The sequence below is a fragment of the Herpailurus yagouaroundi genome, unplaced genomic scaffold (assembly GCF_014898765.1).
Source record: "Herpailurus yagouaroundi ecotype Mexico unplaced genomic scaffold, PumYag 504, whole genome shotgun sequence".
In the NCBI taxonomy this organism is placed as follows: domain Eukaryota; kingdom Metazoa; phylum Chordata; class Mammalia; order Carnivora; family Felidae; genus Herpailurus; species Herpailurus yagouaroundi.
This window is the reverse complement of record NW_024412721.1, coordinates 1-7,419: the sequence shown is the minus strand read 5'-3', so window position 1 is coordinate 7,419 and position 7,419 is coordinate 1. Positions and strand designations below refer to the sequence as shown.

Genomic DNA, 7,419 nt, shown 5'->3' with positions numbered 1-7,419 from the left:
AAAAAAAAAAAGAAAGTCATAGGGGTCTAACCAATGATGAGGAGTGGGGAGGGGAGAAGAAAAAATCACCAGAAGAAGAAAAACACCCTTCTTTTTCTCGTTATGACCAGATCCTCATGTGTGTGTGATGTGGGATGGACAGGACCAGAATGTGAAGCAGAGCTAGGAGACTGCATCTCCACACCCTGTGCGCATGGGGGGACCTGCCACCCCCAGCCCTCGGGCTACAACTGTACCTGCCCCACAGGCTACACAGGTGAGGCCCTTCCCAAACCACAGACATTCTGGGCTGGCCACCTCTAATCAACAGCAAGACCAGTAGAGGCATGTGTCCTAGGCCTCTGGGTCTTGGTCACCACCAAGGAGACCTGGGCATGTGCTGCAGGGACCACAGGCGATATGCAGGAGGTGGTAAGAAAAGAAAAGAGGTTGGATGGAAGACAAAAGGGATGGGGATGAGGAAAAGGAAGGGGAGATAAGTGGAGGAAGACAGAGAGAAGAGGATGCCCTTTCTCAGACCCCACTCATTTCCCTCAGGCCCCACCTGCAGCGAGGAGCTAACGGCTTGTCACTCGGGGCCCTGTCTCAACGGTGGCTCCTGTAGCCCCAGCCCTGGGGGCTATTCCTGCACCTGCCCTCGGAGCCACACTGGGCCCCGCTGCCAGACAAGCACTGACCACTGTGCCTCTGGTGAGTACCTACCATGTTCTGGGGCTGGGCCACAGGTGGATGGAGGAACTGGTCAGGGTGTGTTGGTGCCGTCTGATAAAAATCCACTGGCCACCACGAGCTGCAGTTTTGATGGGAGCAGCAGGGAGTGCGTGTATGTCCTGTGCGGGGTGTGACTAAGGTCACAGCCCACGTATGGGTAAGGAACCCAACCCCTCACAGCCTCCTCTCTCCAGCCCCGTGCCTCAATGGGGGTACCTGTGTGAACAGGCCTGGCGCCTCCTCCTGCCTCTGTGCTGCGGGCTTCCAAGGCACACGCTGTGAGGGAAGGACCCGTCCTAGCTGTGCAGACAAGTGAGCAAAGACCCCTAGAGGAAGGGAAGGGGCCCCTCAGCCTTCCCACCTTTCCTGTCCGTCTCCTCTGGGGCTCCAGGCTGCCTTGAATTCCACATCCCACATCCTTTCACCATGACTCCCTTTCTGGTTTCCTATCTCATCACCGCGTCACACACTCCCTCCCCTTTGGTTGCCGGGACTGCCTCCCACCATGCCTTGTCTCTGTCCTGTCCAGCCCCTGTAGGAACAGGGCAACCTGCCCAGATGGCCCTCAGGGTCCCCACTGCCTCTGCCCCCCTGGCTACACAGGAGACAGCTGCCAGGTGAGGGGTGCTGAGCCAAGTGTGCTGAGGAGGGCGGTGGCTGAAGGGCTCTAGAGGGAGGGTCTCAGGGACTAGAAGAGCAGGGAGAATGGGAAGGTAACCACATGAAAGGGGCTGTGGAATCTGGGATGTGAGCTCTAGCTTGAGGTTTGCGTGGAGTAGAAGTGAGGAAAGGATTTCTGATCCCAGGAACTGTTCTGGGATGTGGGGGTGGGGGAGGGAGGCTATCACCTGGCCCCAGACCATTCAGGAGAGAGCTTGACAGGTAAGGATTTTGAGCAGCTGGCAGAAGACCATCTCTGGGCCTGAACACATGACACTCAGTCTGGCCCCATGCTCTCTCCTAAACCTCAGACTCTGGTGGACATCTGTGCCCAGAAGCCCTGTCCACACAATTCCCACTGCCTCCAGACTGGGCCCTCCTTCCAGTGCCTGTGCCTCCAGGGATGGACCGGGCCTCTCTGCAACCTTCCCCTGTCCTCCTCCCAGAAGGCCGTTTTGAGCCAAGGTACTAACCCAAGGACCACCTGGGGAACAGATGAAGAGAGAACGGGTGTCCCTCTCCACCCGATCCCTAAGGGCATCCACATACAACCTTTGACCAAAACAACCAATTAAGAGTCAAAGTAACACAGACCAACCACTACTGCTGATTCTATAGCTCAGCCCTCCTATCACCATGCTCAAAGCAACTCAAGCAACACCAACCAACCCGGACAACAAGACTCCAGTTTATCACAACCCCTGAGACATAACTCCATGTGAAGCAACTCAACTCTGTCACCATCATCATAACTCAGCTAGAATGGATCACACTTAACCCAACTTCACTCAGCTGCTGCTCCCAATCATTTTCATGTTATGCCAACCCCCTTGTGAAAGAATACCCCCCCGCCTCATTCCAATGAGGTTTAATATGAGCAGTGAGGCGCCTGGGTGGCACAGTCGGTTAAGCGTCCGACTTCAGCCAGGTCACGATCTCTCGGTCCGGGACTTCGAGCCCCGCGTCAGGCTCTGGGCTGATGGCTCAGAGCCTGGAGCCTGTTTCCAATTCTGTGTCTCCCTCTCTCTCTGCCCCTCGCCCGTTCATGCTCTGTCTCTCTCTGTCCCAGAAATAAATAAACGTTGAAAAAAAAATTTAATATGAGCAGAACTCAGGAAAGAGACTACTGTGGGGTTAGGGGATGGGAATCACAGTGAGAGAACATCACAGGATGCCAATTCAGGGGACAGACTTAGGCACCTAAAGTTTCCGCTGAGTTCTTTCTTCCTTGAGACTTGTTTTAAGCCAAGAATACAGTTGCCTATAATGCTCTAATAAGTTTAACAAGCGGGATCTCTCTCCATTCTGGCAGAACAGGCAGGAGGGGGATCTTGATGTCTTAGCCTCTTCAGCACCAGAATTTATTGACTCCTCGGGCTCCAAGTGGCCTCCACCCACCCCAGGAATGGCAGTGATCCCCATGAGCCTCTCTGCTCTGTGTCTGAGGCCCCCGAGAACCTAACTTAGCTTTGTCTATCCCTGTTTGCCTTTCTTCTCAGGCACAGAAGTTTCTTCCCTGTGCCAGAATGGAGGTCTCTGCATCGGCAGTGGCTCCTCCTATTTCTGCCACTGCCCCCCCTGGATTCCAAGGCAGCGTATGTCAGGACAGGGTGAACCCATGTGAGTCCAGGCCCTGCCAACATGGGGCCACGTGCATGGCCCAGCCCACTGGGTATCTCTGCCAGGTAAGCCGGTCTAGAGGAGAGCAGTAGGGGAGACAAGCGTGGGTGGATGTGGGAAAAGCAGTGGAGGGGGCGTGTAGTGATGTATTCATTTCCCTTTCCTTTACGCACATACCCAACCAACCACCAAGTCATGCCATTTTGCCTCCTAAATCTTTCTCAATTCTGTCCTTCCTCCTTCACCCTTTGTCCCACTGCCTCAGTCTAGGCCTTTGCTGCCTTCTACCCTCCTCCACACATGGAGCACCCTCCTATTGTCCCTGCCTCCCCACTTGTCCACCTATAGGCTCAACCTTTACTCCACTACCAGGGTGCTCTGTTGAAAACGTGAAGCTGACCTGTCACTCCCCTGCTTAAAACCCTTCAGTGGCTGCCCACCTCTTTTTTAAAAAAAAAAAATTTTTTTTAATGTTTATTTATTTTTGACAGAGAGAGACAGAGCATGAGCGGGGGAGGGGCAGAGAGCGAGGGAGACACAGAATCCAAAGCAGGCTCCAGGCTCTGAGCTGTCAGCACAGAGCCCGACATGGGGCTAGAACTCACAGACCGCGAGATTATGACCTGACCCTAAGTCAGACGCCCAACTGACTGAGCCACCCAGGCGCCCCATCGTGGCTCTTTGATAGTGAAATCTAAGGCCAGCGTGACCCAGCCTTGCCTGCTTCTTAGGTCTCATGTCCCCACATCCTCGCCCTCCTACTCTCTGCTCCAGCTGCTGTTGGCTTCCCTACACACCCCTTATACTGGCTCTCCAGTGTCCTTCCCCACCCACTTCCACTGGACGGTGCTCAAGAGGTGCCTTCCTCAGGGAAATGTCCCTAACTTCTCTCCAGACTGGGTGTGGGCCTCTCCCTGGTGGTTCAGATCACTGAGCAGAAGAGGCAAAGCTGGGATTCAAGTCCAAGCAGCCTGATGCCTGTACTCAGAAGGCTGACTTTGGATAAAAGATGTGATGCAAATCCCCCAACCATCCTCTTTAACTTTTTAATTTTACTCTTTAACTTTTTATTATGACCATTTTCAAACACACAAAAGCAGTGTACTAATTAGTAGCAAACACCCCTTCACCCAACACTCAGCTTTACCTCCCTTTTCCTGAGACTCCTTCCCTCTGATATCTCCAAGATACCCCCTCACCCGCTTCTCCCAGCCCTCCAGCCACTCCTCACACTCTCTGTAATTCCCTTTTGCTCCACCTTTCTGAAGCCTGGTACTGCATTCTTACATGCTCTCCTTCCTCTTGCAAGAACTCAGCACATGGTACAGACCTCATCGATGACCCTTCTCGCACTAGCAGAAAGGTAAACAATGGGAAAATGGCTAAGGGTACTGGTTATGAAGTCACAGATTTGCACTGAATCCCAGCTCTGCCACCTGCTAGCCGAGTCATGCAGTCTTTCCAGGAATCATTTGCCTTTTCTGTAAAGTGAGAATCAAACGAGATAATTCACATACAAGTTTGTTGGGAGGGTTTTAGGAGCTTATGTATAGAAATCATGCAATAAATGCTAGCTGTCTCTCTGCTTTACTGAGAACGTCATGGAAGCAGGGAGGAGTTCTAATTTGCTTCATGTTCCTAGTGCCTACAACAGTGCCTGGCACGAAGTAGGCATTCAATAAACACTTACAAATTAATTAAGAAAGCATGGCAGAGCCTGGCTGTCAGGCGTGTGATTGAGGGAGGGAGGTCTTACCCAAAACAGAACTATGTTTAATAGCATTGTATCATAAAATGGTTTGGGAGTGCTGGAGTGGTTAAATTGCCTACTATTGAACAAGGGTATAGCATGGAGTTGAGATACAAGGGTGAAGCTACGTAGGGCTGTGAGGGATGATCAGTTGAGTGATACTCTGAACTGGAAGGTAGGGAAGGGATTGGGCAGACTGTCTTGAGCTGGCTCCCCTGTACTGTTGAGATGGGCTGGATTATTGGTTCCCTGTCTGACCCTCTTTGCCCACAGTGTGCACCAGGCTACAATGGACAGAACTGCTCAAAGGAATCCAACGCTTGTCAATCCCAGCCCTGTCACAACCATGGGACCTGCACACCCAAACCTGGGGGCTTCTACTTGCACCTGCCCTCCAGGTTTTGTGGGGCTGCGCTGTGAAGGGGACTAGATGAGTGTCTGGACCAGCCCTGCCACCCCCCAGGCACTGCAGCCTGCCACTCCCTGGCCAATGCCTTCCACTGCCAATGTCTGCCTGGATACACGGGTGAGGCCTGGGAGGGTGTGTGTAGGCATCTCTGTGGCACAGCTGAGTTGACAACCCCCACCCACAAGGCAGCCTAGTCATCATGTCCATCCCCCGCCTCCCCACCCCAGGGAATATGCCCCAGGATCCCTTCCTGTGCAGGTAGTACTGGGTCAATTCCCAGTAATGAGCTAGGAAGGGGGCAATGACTGAAGTAGCGTATGACATCTAACCCCACCCACCACAGGCCAGTGGTGTGAAGTGGAGACAGACCCTTGCCAGAGCCAGCCCTGCTCCAACGGAGGGTCTTGTGAGACAACAGCAGGACCACCCCTGGGTTTCACCTGCCACTGCCTCCAGGTAAGTAACCACAAAGCAGCCTTCTCTGTTTCCCCCAACACTGGTGCCAGGTGAGAATGCCTGAGTGGGATCCTAGAGGGGAGTCTAGGGAGCACTGGAGTGGGAATTATTGATGAGAACCAGCGCATGTTAATGGCGATGAGTGGCTCTCAGAAGTAGTTCAGGGGGGCAGGCAGGATCAGGTGTTAGCATGAATGGATTTTCAGAAATCATTGGCACTGCCTAAGGTAAGGCCCCAGAGTCAAGCTGGGCGACCTTGGGTAAGTTCTTTTACCTATGTGTGTGTGTGTGTGTGTGCGCACGCGTGGACCTCAGATGCATGAAATCAGGTTAATCTTAAGCCTTTGTTCATGATACACTATCATCATTGGTTTGTGCACGGCATTCTTTTTATTATTCTTACAACATAATACCCAGGAACCTAACCTAAGAATTGCAACAGTAACGATGACTCACATGTACTTATGTCTTCCTCTATCCTCTTCCCCTTCCAGAGAAAGAGAGTTTATCACCCTATGTCCAAGGATTAAGATAATATTCATTTACTACCACTCTATTAAGTGTTTAGTCTTCCACGTTGTTGCACACAGCGGTGATTCATCTGTTTTCACTGTGTAATATGTCATTATGTGAAAAAACCATGGGCCATGGTTTCAACATCTATAAAATGACTTGATATAAACCTGATGTTCTCTGAGGCCCCTTCCAGATATGAGATTCTAGGGCCATCTGTGTTATCTTAACCCGAGAGTTTGCTTGAGGGGGAGTAGGAAGAATAATACAAGAGCCTTCCCCAACCTCTCTCTCCTCTCCACAGGGTTTTGAGGGCCCCACCTGCAACCACAGAGCTCCCTCCTGTGGCCACTACCACTGCCACCACGCCGGCCTGTGTCTGCACTCCCCCAAGACTGGCTTCCCACCCCACTGTGCCTGCCTCAATGGCTACGGGGGCCCTGACTGCCTGACCCCACCTGCTCCTCATGGCTGTGGCCCTCCTTCTCCATGCCTACACAATGGCAGTTGCTCAGAGATCCCTGGGCTGGGGTCCCCAGCCTTCCGATGCTCCTGCCCTCCCAGCTCTCCAGGGCCCCGGTGTCAGAGGCCTGGAGCAAAGGGATGTGAGGGCAGAGGTGGAGATGGGGCCTGTGATGCTGGCTGCAGTGGCCCTGGAGGAAATTGGGATGGGGGAGACTGCTCCCTGGGTGTCCCGGACCCCTGGAAGGGCTGTCCTTCCCACTCCCGGTGTTGGCTTCTCTTCCGGGATGGGCAGTGCCACCCACAGTGTGACTCTGCAGAGTGTCTGTTTGATGGCTACGACTGTGAGACTCCTCCAGCCTGCACGTGAGCCTAAAACCCTGACTTCAGGTTGGCGGTGGGTAGGCCTCTAAGTTACAGTGTGACCACAGCCTCGGGCTCCAGGCAGTTTCCACCCTTGATAACCATTGCCAAGTAGGGGTGGAAGACACTAGGCTCCAGCCCAGGGGAATAGGGCAGCATCAATATTTAACATGGGGACCAGGAAGGAAGGCACTGCCTCTGTCTGGGCTCCTAAGAGTTGTGAGAGCTCTGGCCTCAAGCCTCTCTAAGACCTGTTGCCATGGAGTATCTCCCCTAACAACCAGCACCCCTGAGGGAAAAGGTCTTTGGACTCTCCTTCAGGGAGACAGGAGAGCTTTGGAGGGTAGGGAGAAGGGACAGTCTTAGGAAACAAGGGTGTCATAGACATTAGAGTGTCTCAACTACCTACCACCCAGGGCCTGACTAAGCCCATTGCTCTGGAGCTGTACCCACTTAGCAACCTGTGCCCTAGAGG

The 7,419-nt window shown here is 53.1% G+C and overlaps 1 pseudogene; it reads left to right on the top strand.

Annotated features, from left to right (window-relative positions):
• Positions 1-95: 95 nt before the first annotated feature.
• LOC121023074 (neurogenic locus notch homolog protein 4-like) lies at positions 96-7,413 on the top strand (annotated as a pseudogene).
• The last annotated feature ends 6 nt before the right edge of the window (positions 7,414-7,419 follow it).